General features: G+C 34.6%; 1 protein-coding gene and 1 non-coding gene across 4 annotated transcripts in view; one reads left to right on the top strand and one right to left on the bottom strand.

The window, feature by feature from the left end:
* Positions 1–14,836, bottom strand: part of CTNNA2 (catenin alpha 2) — a 1,246,345-nt gene that overhangs the window by 265,939 nt on the left and 965,570 nt on the right. The window lies entirely within an intron of this gene.
* Positions 906–1,008, top strand: LOC126025201 (U6 spliceosomal RNA). The gene has a single exon (XR_007501242.1). It is a non-coding gene; the product is annotated as a U6 spliceosomal RNA (small nuclear RNA).

The raw sequence follows: 14,836 nt of genomic DNA, 5'->3' as shown, positions 1-14,836 counted from the left end.
TAAGGATATAAAGCACTGATAAATATTGATCAACAGAATTCAGAAAGTAGTACTACCACCAAAAGAATGAGCTTTAACAGTATAGCAAGAAGACATCAGCATAAGAATGAGCAGGAAACTTTAGATATATATTTAGCTATAGACTAAGACTATAATGGTTAAAGAATAAAGTGCAATATAAAATACTTGCATGCTCTGAAGATAGTACATCATAAAAAATGTAAAGCAAAAATAAGAGTGGAGTACAAAAATAATTTAATTGTTTTAGGTGACTTTTATTATAGTGATAAATATGAGCGCTATTATTCTAACACAATGTTTAAAGGTAAAACAGAGCAAAGAGTTTTGTTTTAAGTGCGTATTCCTCATCTCCTGTGTGTCCTTGATTACCAAAAATTTTGGAGTGGAATCAAGAGGATATATTAAAGAGTTAGTTAAGGATGAAAGGATATGAAGAAGGAAGAACAACATAAATACATGTTATATTAAACTGAACACGTGTACACAATCACTTGTTCAATTCTTTTTCAAAGAAAAGACCTAAAAGCATTATTAGTCAATTCAAAAATGAAATCTTTGAATATAAGAGCTCCACTAAAGCAAGGCTTATGGGAAAAATGGTTGATTTGAAATACATTGAAGTAGGAAATATGATGTGAAACCAAAGAACCAAGAACTGTTGAAGACTGGGAAGGAAGAGAAAAAACTCAGGATATCTCCATTAGCCAGGGAGCAGAGAATTTAAACTTCCTAAAAGATCAACATTTCAGGAAGTGAAAACCCTTTAAGGAATTCAGAAATTTTAGTGACTAGATGCAAACATATCTGGTCAACTTCAGAGGATTACAGGTAACTTCAGAGGGTGACAGGTTTTTACCCTGAAGAAAATCAAGAATACTTACTATGTGCTCGCATCGCAGCACATATACTAAATTGGAACAATACAGAGAAGATTAGCATGGCCCCTGCACAAGGATTACATGCAAATTCGTGAAGTTCCAAATTAAAAAAAAAAAAAAAGAGTACTTACTATCTTTCCTATATAAGTTAGACTTGTATGCAAGAGAAAAGTAACTGCTAAAAGTTTCAGTTCATAACTGACAACAAAATGATGGAATGTCACCATTTTGCACTATCTAGTAACATTTTTATTTTAGGTAATAAGCAACAGGGTTTGAAAACATTACCAAAAAAAAAATGGAGTCAACCAGACATAATATGCTTTTTGATAATCAAAGCAGTCAAAACTGAAACTCATCAGATGCTGTGGATTCATCAGCTCATTTGCAGAAAACAGAGAGGATAGAGTAAAATAAGGGACCTTCAGCAAGTGCGTGTGATTAGTAAAATACAAGTTAGAAAATCCATACTACAGGGCCCGGAGAGATAGCACAGCGGCGTTTGCCTTGCAAACAGCCGATCCAGGACCAAAGGTGGTTGGTTCGAATCCCGGTGTCCCATATGGTCCCCCGTGCCTGCCAGGAGCTATTTCTGAGCAGACAGCCAGGAGTAACCCCTGAGCACTGCCGGGTGTGACCCAAAAACCAAAAAAAAAAAAAAAAAGAAAATCCATACTACAAACTACCCAGGCTTTTCAATATACAGACCAAAAATAATATATAGCAATAAGAGTCTTAATATAAATTAAAAGTCTGAAATTAAAGCCACATTAAAATGTGAGCAAAATTAAGACTTTTATTGCCTGAATGTACATATTAGAATGACAAAAAAATGCAAACTAGTCCAAATAAGAGTTACATTGATTAATTGATCGGTTGATTTATTTTGTTTTGGAAGAGGCACACTAGGTAGAGCTCTAGGCTTACTCTTTATTGTAAGCTCAGAAATCACTTCTGGCATATGTAATGCCAGGATCAAACCTGGGTCAGCCATATACAAGCCAACTGCTCTACTATCTCCTGCCCTACTATTTCCCCAGGCCTGAATTATAGTTACTTTTAGAAGAAGGCAGCAGGCATCCATCTTAGCTGCTAGGAAGGCTGAAAGAATTTTATCTCTTGACCTAAGTAATAGTTACCAATATAACTGCATAAAATTGTAATAAATTATAGTTTATGAAATGTTACACCTATGTTTTATTTATAATAATTTTGAAAAGCAACAAACTCTTTTTATATACTTTCTTTGCTACAAATAAAAAAAATAACTACAAAGGGAGTTAGGTAAGGGAGATCCTCCCTTGACAATCAATTTGAGGAAGTACCTGAAATAAGACCTAAAAGAGGCTACTATATCTATAGCTCTTTTACAAGCTGAAAAAGCTTGAAGGCTGAACTGGATTTAGAAATGAATCAGAGGAACCAAGCTTGATAATAGTGATTGGCACGACACAGTCCCAATTGGAGAAACTTTCCCCTCAAACCTTCAGCAGGAATAAAGGCCCTAATAAGACTGAAAGAAGACCACCAACATTTCATTTCTGCTTGTCAAAGCCCTATCAACTTTCATCTATATCAAAAGCCCCAAGTGAGAAACCCCATTTTAGAAAAAAACCAACTTTGTTAAAGTTAGTTGTATATACTCTAGGTTCACTACATCCTAATATAAGGTGGGTAATTCCTTTCTTTCACTTCACAGGGCTCTTTCTCTCTCTAAAGAGGCCAATACTCTCTCTTGAATGCCTTTACATTTGTCCTTCAATCTCTCCTCATATTTTCTAAACAAAAGTACTCAGCTTTACTATTTGTCTCCATCTGAAATTCTTTTTCTTTTTCTTCCTTCCTTCCTTCCTTCCTTCCTTCCTTCCTTCCTTCCTTCCTTCCTTCCTTCCTTCCTTCCTTCCTTCCTTCCTTTCTTTCTTCCTTTCTTTCTTTCTTTCTTCTTCTTTCTTTTTTCTTTTTGTGAGAACTGTCTGAAAAGCTCATAAACCTGGATTGAGAAGGTCAGAACTTTAAATTCCATGCTGTATAAAAGTTTGTGAAGACTTTCACCAGCTCTGACCATATTGGGCATTTATTTATTTATTTATTTATTTATTTATTGTAACCTGGCAATGCTCAGTGCTTACTCCTGGCAGTGCTCAAGGGATCATATGAGATGCTACAGACCAAAGCCAGGTGAGCTATATGCAAAGCTAGTACCTTAGAAACTTTACTATGCTCCAGTCCATTCTACGCACTAATCACTTTTGATTATTATTACTAAAAACAGTGTTGGTGGTAGGGGAACAACCCCGTATTTTATAAATTCAAAGCAACATGTCTACTACACAACCCTCAATAATATTCAAGACAGCCATCTTTGATTCCCGTTAGACACAGACCATCTTTAGTTTCTTGCTAGGGCAGTCTACAACTTGACATGCAAAAACTGAAAATAATGCTGAATTGTTTTCAATTTCTAAAGCAGTATGTCTTGACAAAGTACAAAGTGGGTAGCTATATTAGATACATAATTTTGAATCCCACTTTCTTATTTTTTAGTTTTATTTTATTGAAACCATTGTGATTTACAAAATCCTTCATAGTTGGGTTCAGAGATACAATGAATCAGGGTCAGTCTCACCACAGTGTCAACCTCCCTTCACCAATGTCCCCAGAGTTCATCCTACACCACCACACTTTACCCCTGGCCTACCAGTTTAATAGGTTCATTTTAAGTTTCGATTGTTATAGTTTGGGTCCCTTGATTCTATTGACATTGGCTCGGATATTTAGTTTCTATCTTTTTTTATCTCCACCAGTGCACTTGAGACCACTTGGCCCTTAGCCTTCATCCTTTATTTAACCCTCCCTTTCTAATTTTATAGAAGAATGCAGAAATATAAGGTAAAAAAATTAGTATTTCTTGGGTTTTATGAAAAAGGAGAAAGCTGCTATTTAAAAGAAAATAATGGGTGACAGTTTTCTGCATAAGTGCATCAAAGTTGGAGAAAGTAGGCAGGAAAAACTTTGGCCAAAAAACAGGGTGTCCCTACTCATGAAGCATCCTGCCATAAGACCAATTACAGGCTCTGGGCATATTAAATTGTTTAAAAGCCAAAGTTTTTCTTCATAGATCATAGGAAAGGTTCTCCTCAATCATAGTTGTCACAGTCAGGCTTCTGTAATAAGAGATCATGGTTTTTGTACAGATCCTATGTTGAAGTCAGGGTGTCACAAAGAATCTTCTGGTTTCATCTCACTATTAAGTGGCAAATCAGGGAAACATGCCATGAAATCAAGTTGTTGCTATTTCCAAGTCATCAGGGTGATATATTAATCCACCCTGGAGCAATTTGTTGCCAGGACAGCTTTAGGGCCTTCCCTGGTAGAAATTTACTTCCTGGTGCTGGTGCAGAAAAACATGTCAGTTCCAAAGACAGGGTTCAAGGTTCAAAAGTAATAAATCACACTTTCCAAGGAGCAAATTCTAGAGTAAAATCATTTTTTTAGGTTATAAAATCTATGGGATTTCTTAAACTTTCCTAGAAGTGTCATGGCACACTGTCTTGCATTGTATCTCTTGTGTGCAGGCACAAGACCCTTACACATTCTAACATAAATTACTTCTTTTAATAATCATTTTCTGGAAATAAAAGACTTCTGTTAACTCATAAATTTCTATTTCTTGAGTTTGAAAGAAATTGAATATGACATCCAAAGTAACCCAAGAATTCATGAATTTAAAATGGCCTACATTTTCTTCCTTAAGTAGTCCAAAGTCCAGTAAAACCAAGAGAAGCTCTTCCAGTTTTTTGACTAAACCTGCATTGTTTCGTGAGGAAATGCAATATTGGAGACATAGTATATTTTTATCATTTATTGCTTTTCTTTTTGGATCACATTTTTTGGTACTCAGGGGTCATTCCTGGAGTATACTTGAAGTTTGGGGGTCAAACCGGGACATGCTGCTGACAGAGCAAGCACCTTGGTCCCTGTACTAGATCTCTGGCTCCAATTTTTTTGAGCTTTGGACATTTTGATGTTTATTAGTTTCTGTAAATGGCGTGCTCTAGTTTAACAAGATGAAACAGACATTTTTCCCTCATTTATTTGTCCTTTCATACATCTTGACTTCCATAGAGTCATTTTTATAAAGAGGTATTTTATTGATATCTTAGTGATTTTTTTTGTGAGAATGATAAATTTCAAACCCAAGGCTTTATCTAGAACTTCCATTTCAATCAGAATTTGCATTAAAAGAAGATGCCTTAGTTATTCATTTTCACATTAAAGTTTTAGGAGCAGAGCCTTGAAAGACTCATTGTTAAGCTGAAGTTCTTAGTTGTAAGTTTTAGAAACTAATTTTGACAGATTTAAGCATAAAATCTGTTTTATTAGTTCAAAGGACAAAACTCAGACATGTTAGAGCATACTTTATATTTATTAACTTTTGACTCTTCTAGGCTGATGCTTCATATTTTTACCTTCATAAAATTTTACCTTGGTAAAATACCAAGATATTCAGACCCACACTCTGAGTCATGTGACAATACCTAGTGCAAGGATTAAAGAGGAGTATGGTGGAAGCAAATGTCTTCTAAAAATAGAGTTTCTGGCCATTTTTAGTTGCTTAAACCAGCATTCCTATAAAGAGAAATTCCTCAGACATAGAATTGAAAAATCTGATGCTCTATCAGAACAAAAACCCATGACCAAAAAGAGAATTCCAGCAGAACAATCAATCAGGTGCTCCAGCATAGGTTGTAGGTGAAAAAAATATTAATAGATAATAACTGAAAAGTAAATGGATATTTATAAGAAAAGAATAAGAAACTTTAAAAGGGACAAAAGTAGAAAGTACACTATACTTCTTCACTATATCCATACAGACATAATAAATCAATTACAACATTTTAAACTGAACTCAAATAAAAATGTATAATCTCAGTGTAGCAGTTCAGGTAGCTGCTACTGTTGAATTCTGCATCTTCTCTGAGATCAAAGCTCTCTTTGTTGAACAGATCTCTAGGACTTTAATCTTTTTTGCATGCCAACTTAAGGAGAATTGGCTGTATATTTGAGAAACTCAGTTCTACCTGACTTTCAGAAATAAAAGCTCTCAAGACTAGTCTGGGTTAATGATATTTAACAGAATTCTGACTGTTTAACATCTGTCTTCTCATTTAGACAGATGTTTAGAAATATAACCTGCTAATAATAACAGTGTTAACTTTACTATAATAATGCTTACATACCAACCAAGGTCATATTTGGGTTTGAGGGTGATTTAATTTTAAAATGGCATGCAAATTTAAAGTCTTAAAACTTTGTTTTAAGGAAGGATATACTTGTTCCATACTCTTAATAATAAGATATCTTTTACCTTATTCATTAAATTTGGAGTCTGATTACTATTAAAAAATGAAAAATTGAAGAAAAATGTGTCTGGGCCAGAAGCCATTCAACCTAGGGTTTTTGATAAGAATTGAGCCTCATTAAATCAGGCAAATTTTAGCCAGTCTGAAGGTCAATTAAAGTAGTCAATCAGCACAGTAATCCACCCAAAGCCACTTTAATAAGCCATGGCATCATCAATAATGCCCACAACTCATTGGTAATGATGAAATTTTTATTGGGCTGATGATGAAGATGGAGGTGGAGATGGAATAAAGGGTCAGTATGTAGAGACATATCTATGAAAGCACTTAACACTTAGAATAATCATGGCCTTTGCTTAATTTTCCTACTATATAAGAAAAACAAAATTCTTTGGTTACTCTCTTCATTGTGCTGAGGGCATTTGTTTTCTCTTAAACAAACATATTTTAATTAGAATTCCAGTTGCCTTCTTTAATGAAAACATGTTTATAAAAACAATAGCATAAATAATAGTATTTATAAAACTACTGTTCATCAGACTCCATGCATTTATTCCATGACTCCCTCCAATCTCATTTGTCCATCAAATGTCTCAATCATCATTATAAATAACATCTACATGGACCCAGGAACAAATATGCCATGATTGCTTACCAAATAAACAGCCATGGCTTGTAAAGTTTTCTCTAAGAGTGCTGATACAGTATGGATAAAGCTATGGGACAGGAACAATAATACAGAGTCCTGCACTTCTCTTGCATGTAGCCGACCAGGATTTGATCCCCAAACCTCATATGGTCTCCTCAGCCTGCCAGAAATATCCTTGAGCACAAACCCTAAGAACCACCAGGAGTAGTCCATTATCAAAAAAAAAAAAAAAAAGAAAGAAAGAAAAAAGAAATACGACTTGTTGGTAAAATAAGATGTAACAAGGAAAACTTGGGTCTTTATAACAGATCATTATACTTATGTATTATCTCCTTCTCCACTTATATTCTCAGTTCTGCCTATTGCCATATGGAGTCTACTCCTCTGGCTCTGGATTTAGCTCTGGGCATGCTTAGGGTCAATGAATATAGTATAATCTATGCAGGGACCTAATAATACCATCATTATTGGAATCATTTAACTTTATTCTATGCCATTTCTATAAGAAGGAGATGCCCAAGCTAAGACACATATCCAAAAAATGGAAGGGGACATGTCAAACAGAAATGAGTCACTTAAGACAACCCTGCCAAGGCCATTGAAAGTCACAGTAGAATAAGTGAGCACATACACATATGACTGCTGGTGTATGTGATCATCCTAGACTAGTGAGCAGCAACAAATGTCATCAGCATATGCCTCTGACATATTTTACTTTGCTATGATAACAAGTGAAAAATGATAATATAACTTGAATAAATTTTAATGGTCATTGCAGCATGTTTTATGAGACAATTAAAATATCTTTCTGATCAGTGGATGAGTTTAGTGTTTTTCCAATATGTTTCCTTATTAAGTCATAGGTTGTTCTTAAAAATACCATTAAAACTCAATCATAAATAACATTATAACTGTATTTCATAGTGAGTCAATTAAAATTATTTTTAAAATCCTAAGAAAATATAGCTATAGGAGCCAAGATATAATGCATGAATAAAAGCACTTGCTTTGTACATGGCATCTCCCAGTTTGATTCCCAACACCACAGGAGTAAGCTCTGTGATAAATAATATCACAACTATAAAATTTGTCTTTATGGAGTTAACAAATTTCTCACTTTAAAGAAAATATGAGTAAATAAATTAGAAGTGAATAAATGGCTATAAGAAAAAATCATGGTGAAGGGATTAATTATTGGTGAATTTAATAAAGCAGGTATAGATGTTGATTTCAGTTCAGCTAAAACCTATATGGTTGGGGCCGGGAAGGTGGCGCTAGAGGTAAGGTGTCTGTCTTGCAAGCGCTAGCATAGGACGAACAGCGGTTCGATCCCCCAGCGTACCATATGGTCCCCCCAAGCCAGGGGCGATTTCTGAGCGCATAGCCAGGAGTAACCTCAAATGGGTGTGGCCCAAAAATCAAACAAACAAACAAAAAATCTATATGGTTAACCAGTATTACTTCATTTTAAATGTAAGAAGAAAAGTTCTTATGGCAAAAATAAAATGTAACTGGTACATAAGCACTATTAAAATTATTGTTCTATTTTTGTAATATATGAATCAAACTTAAAATAAAAATGTTGCTATATATTAATTTTTTTCCAACAAAATAGGGATGTAGAATGGCAGGTGACAAAGGAAGGACTAATCCAGAACAGTAAGTGTTTGGCTCCTGTTGATTCAATTTTCTGTCACTGTACACGCATATGTCACAGGTCCCTTTAAGGTCTACACAATAAGTAAGAACAATGGTTTCCATGGAAGAAAAGGGAAGCAGGAGAAACAAAGTTTCTGTAGAAAGCAGTAGCTGGCTTTCTGTGTGACAGGAAGGAGAGGTGATGCCAAATAATGCAGAAAAACTAGGAAATTTAGCATTGAAATAAACAAACTCCATGAAAGCTTACTTTGTGCCAGACTCTGTTCTCAACACCTACTGCAACAATTCATTTCAATGCAAAAGAACCAGCTACCACTTTCTATACTTTGGACTTACGTGATAAAATTGGGGAAATAAGATTAAGCCACCTGTTCATAGTCACAGGACTATTAGGTATCAGTTTGCTGTTTTTTCTCCTTTTCTCTGCCTTCCTTTATTTCACTCCCTCTCTCTTTCATTTCCTCCCTCCACCACCACCCCCCCCTTCGCCATTCTTTCCCTCTTTCCTTCACCCCTCCCTCCTTTCCTTCCTTCATTCCAGCACATAGTAGTGCGGGGCTTACTCCCCTGGCTCCATACTCAGGGTTCTCCCCTGGCAGTGATCAGAGGACCATATGCCATGTTAAAATCAAACTGCGGTCAGCTTCAAGCAAGGCAACTGCCTTAACCATTGTACTATCCTTTTATTCAACCAAGAGATCAACCTGTGAACTAACTTTCAACAATTGGTCCCTCTTTTCAGGGCCAATCCACAAGTATAAAACATTAAAAACCATTGCTCTAAACTGCCAATGTGCAGTCACTGGGAAGGTTACCTTAGACAAGTTTTGTATACATTATTGACCCAAAGCAATGATACAAAAAATGAGATACTAGTCTCTAAGAACATGTGTGATTAACTTCTTGAATAATGATTAAAGATCATAAGGAATTTTGACATCTCCTCTCAATTAGTGCAAAAGAAAGAAAGCCTATAGTAGATATGACAGAAGATCAGACTCAATAGAAAAGAGATAATATGAGAGGGGATTGGTACCAGAGGAAGCAAAATATTTTTTTTTTAGATTTTGGGTCACACCCAGCAGCGTCAGGGGTTACTCCTGGCTCTATGTTCAGAAATCGCTCCTGGCAGGCTCGGGAGACCATGTGGGATGCCGGATTCGAAGCTCTGTCCTTCTGCATGCAAGGCAAACGCCTAACCTCCATGCTTCCTCTCTGGCACCGTAAAATAATTTTGAATACCCAGGAATCTTCACTCTGCTGAACACTTACCATGAGACTCTATGACTTACGAGTATTTTTAAGTCTATAAAAAGGATTTCATGACTCATGACTATAGGTATGTCTTCTGAAAACCCTGGGTGAGTTATACTGGCTTTCATGTAACCATATTATTGTGATTATCTTATTGTTACTTACTGTTCAACTCTTTTTAAAATGGTAAATTATCAAATTTTCATCAAAGATCTCATCAAAGAAAAGCACTTCTTCCCAAAAATAACTGGGTTCTTCTCTCCATATTTTGAGATGGTAATTATGATATGTGTGAAAATCAATAAGCCAGGTGGTGACAGAGGTGAATAAGGATTCATCTTATTATAGAGTTTTGAAAGCTACAGATAAAGTTTAGCACTGTGACAATCCAACATTGTATCTTTTATATTCTCACTCTTAGAGTTTTATGATCAAACCATATTCCTCCTAAATGACTATGTATTACATATTCCATAAGCACAGGCACATCCCAAAGTGTTTGCGAGAGTCCTCTATAGTCAAGACCAGGGACACCTTGAACTTGGTATGATCCAGTAAGCACAGGGACTCATAAATACTGCCTTCATTAGCTCATGGGTCTTGTGATTTGTGTCCCTGATGAATAGGGGCACATTTTTGACCCCTCCAAGTAAACAGGCAATGTAATTCCTGTGTAAATGGACTATTAGGATGGTTTAAATGCCCTTGCCTACAAGCTGAAAGACATAGTTAACACTTTTTACATAAGCTAGAAGACCAAAATTTAGCTATCAATCAACAGAGGCAGAAAGGAATGACTTGACAAAATCATTCGTTAAGTCTGACAGGAGTCAAGAACAAAAGGCTTTCTTCCAACTGTTTAAATGCATGTGTGACAAGGGAATATTAATTGCATAAGACAAGACATTTAAAGGTATTAGCTCAGTACTACCAGTCTATTTTCCCCAATTAAGGCAATTCATCAATGTAAATATCTAAAATTTCATCAGAAAACTTAAAAAATGTGACTGATGTGCCATATATATTCTAATAATTCATTTCTTTACTGCATGGGAGACAGGATGATGAATGGATAGAAACTGACAAGTCACACACTTGAAGAGAAAAATAAAAAATAAACAGTGATCAGAAAACATTTTCCCAAGGGATGGCAATATGCATAGTTTATTATGTATATTGAGCCTCCTTCAAATAACATGTGAAAGTGTTTGCAACTACCTAATAGCTCCTATAACTGTTTGATGAGTATAAAATGGTTTCCTGAAAAAAAAAAAAAAGGCAACACACACACACACACACACACACACACACAAACGCCTTTTCCCAGCCAAAAAGAATTATGGAGACTTAAACTTTCAAAGATGTGTCTTTCAGAAGACTACCTATCCAATATTCAATTCTTCCATGAAAGGATATATCTGTGATTCTTTTAAAAGAGTATTCATTGTTACATTTCAATTTTAGTGTGGTATATGTAATAAATAAACTTTTACCTATGTTAAATAGTGTTTCAATATACATATATTTGTATAGGGATTTCCCTCTCACCTATTTAATTACCATATTATATTATTTTTGGTGAGAAAAATTAAATTCTATTCTTTTAGAAAGTTACATTACATGATAAAGCATTATTAATTTAGACACTATCTTAGATACTCAGACTTTATTTATCATAAGCTGATCATTTTTAGTGTTCTACTTTCTATAAATTTGACTTTTTATTAATATTCATGAATATGTCAAATATTTTATTTCATTTAACAATGTTCTCAACATCTGTTGTCACAAGTGAAAGGATTTGTTTTATATAACATTATATAATATTCCATTGCATGTATATATAGACACATACAGCATATATGTGTGTATATGTAAACATATAAATCACATTTATTAAATTTTTATTGTGGTATCATTATATATATTCCAGGCATAAAGTAATGCAATTTGAAATCTATCCATCTATCTTCTTTAACTTTTATCCAATGAAGGACATTAATCTGGTTTCCACATCTTAGTGACTTTAAAAAAAGATGCAATAACATGCAATGCAGTAATTTGTAAACTTAGAAGTGAACTTGCTAAATGATATGATGGCTAGTACTATTTCTGATTTTTTTATAAAACGGTACATTATTTTTTTAAGTTGGCACCAATTTAATTTATGATCTCTCTCAGAATAGCACAGCCATTCCATCAGGTATGCTACGTTATTGTGTTTTTGATTCACATTTATCTGATATTAATGATGCTGAACAATATTATATTTAATTTATGGATATTTTTTAGAAAAAATACTCTTCAGATAATCTATCCATCTTTGTTTTTGGCTTTTGGTTTGGGGGCCATACCCAGCAGCGCTCAGGGGTTACTTTTGGCTCTGCATTCAGAAAACACTCCTAGCAACCTCAAGTGGACTATATGGGATGTCGGGGATTGAATCCAGGTTTGTTCTGGGTCAGCAGTGTGCAAGGCCTTACCACTGTGCCATCGCTCCAGCCTCCTTTTTTTTTTTTTTTTTTTTTTGGTTTTTGAGCCACACCTGGTGGTACTTAGAGGTTACTCCTGGCTCTGAATTCAGGAATTGTTCCTGGCAGACTTGGTGGACAATATGGTATGCCAGGAATTGAACCCAGGTCAGTCCCTGGTCAGCCAGATGCAAGACAATTTTCTACCTCTGTGTTATCTCTCTGGCCCAATAATAGATACTTTTAATAGCAGCCACACTCAGCAGTGACAGTGCTGAGGACTCGGGATTACACTGAAAGTTTTTAGAATCTCTGTGAAACACAATACTACTCTACCACCTAAATCTTATTCTTGGCCAGAATATTTTTGGCTAGAGTTGTATGAAATCTAAAAGTGAGTACATATACAAATAAACATATATGTATATGTACGTATATATTAACTTAATCCCATATTATAAAATATATTATTTGAAAATATTTTCCCCATTCAATAGTCTGTCTTTTCATGCTGTGAACAGTTTTCTGTTCTGTGTGTAAGCTTTGCAGTTTGATTATTCCCACATGTTTATTTTTGCTTTTGTTCTTTTTCAGTGTAAAATCCAAAAACTGACTGCCAAAACTTATATCAAGAAATTCACACACATGGCCTCTTCTAAGAGTTTTATGGATTCAAACCTTATGTTTATATTTTTATCCATTTGAGTTAACTTTTATGAATTACAAAAACACAGAAAATATTTTTTAAAGGTATAAGGAAGGAGTTGTTAGGCTGTGCTTCATGTGTTTGTCTTATTTACCCAGGACCATTTATTGGAAAGAGTATCCTTTCTATATGGTATCTTTATTGCATATTGGCTTTAGAGTATATATCCTTGAAAAGCTAATGATCCCTTTAGTATTATCTTCAATTTTATATTTTAAAATTGTTCTCTGATCACAAATGGGGGGATTCTTATAAAGATATTTTTACAAATACATATTACTGCTAATAATATAGAGACCTCTTTGTGCTCACATGCTTTGTATATGACGTGACCAAATTCAACTTCTGGCACCACATGAATGCCCAAGCTCTTTTGGCTGTGACCCTGGTGGTCCCAGCAATATTGTCCTGAGCAGCCTCACAAAGCATGGCTGGAACATTGATCCAGCTAAGCCTATTAGCCAAATACAAATCAGAGCAAGATGGAAATTTTAAGAAAATAAGATGCTGTTGCATGATAGGTGATTACTATACATGAACCTCTGACTCCTCTGACCATTTGTGATTATTAAAGAGCCCAAAACCATTCCTAAAATAAAAAAACTATTTACCATGGCCCCTGTTCTTTTCCCTGAGCATTAATTGGGAAGCTAACTTTTAAAAAAATATTACTAGTAATAAAAAAATTAATAAACATCACTTCAAACAAAAGAAAGGAAGATTATGGCTCAAAAATATGAAAGAGTAATACAACTGGCTCAACAAATGTAGGGACATTATTACAGGAAATTACTCCATGTCCTCAAAATCTGTGGATTCATGATCAGCTGTAAACCTCAGTACAAAACTATGGACCCAATAAGGTATTTTGAGATATCATGTTTTCATGAACATTTTTATCACAGCCTAATATTTTGATTGCTCTATTTTATTATTATTACTGTGTTTTAATACACCTAATTTTTAAATTGAGCTTTATCATAAGTATTTATATGTAGAAATAAGAAACATTGTATACTAAGGATTGGTATGAACTGAGTTTTAGTCATTCAGTGGGATTCTTAGAAATTTGATCCACAAATAAAAGTTACCTGCTGTGTATGAATAATAAATTCAGGTAGAGAAACATTTTTTTTTATTTCTTTATTTCTCTCTTTTACATCAGCCCATTTGTTCTCACTTATTCTTTCGACAAGCATGTGAAGAAGTGCTGTTGGGCCAAGCACTATCTTTGGTCAAAGATATGTAGGAGAAAATGAAGATAACAAGCCATCTCCAATCAATTACACTTGAGAATTCCTTTGCTGTCTCAATTCCCAGTTACTCATAAGACTACCATGATCAACTTGGCCATGAACCTACTTGACTACTGCTCATTAGAAGTAAGCATAAATGCCTCTTGTTAAATGGTTTGGAGACTGACCTAAGAGATACTCTTAAATAAAAGTACAAAAAAATATAACATTTAGTTTCCATCATATTAAGATTTTTAACACTTGAAAGAATCCAAGAGTATTTCTACATCCACCATCAGAATAAACAGATTTTCAAATACTCTGCTTTCTTAGTCCATTATAAACATGTGTAGTTTTAGGTTGCCTGTATAAAGGCTAAAAAAATATTTCTGGTATAATGAACTTTCTTAGATGCCTTAAACCACACTAAAGAGACAGACTCCACTGCATATGTCTACTTAGTCTCTGGCTGCTTGGTGCCTTTATAATTATCCTGTGCATGTTCAGTTTTATGGCTTGCAAAATGATTTTTGAGACATTATTTCATTTAACTATCCTTATAATGTCATGGTGAGGTGATAGGGTAGTAGAAGGGCAAGC

Source organism: Suncus etruscus, chromosome 12 (assembly GCF_024139225.1).
Source record: "Suncus etruscus isolate mSunEtr1 chromosome 12, mSunEtr1.pri.cur, whole genome shotgun sequence".
NCBI classification, from domain to species: Eukaryota; Metazoa; Chordata; class Mammalia; order Eulipotyphla; family Soricidae; genus Suncus; species Suncus etruscus.
This window is presented reverse-complemented; position numbering and strand designations above follow the sequence as displayed.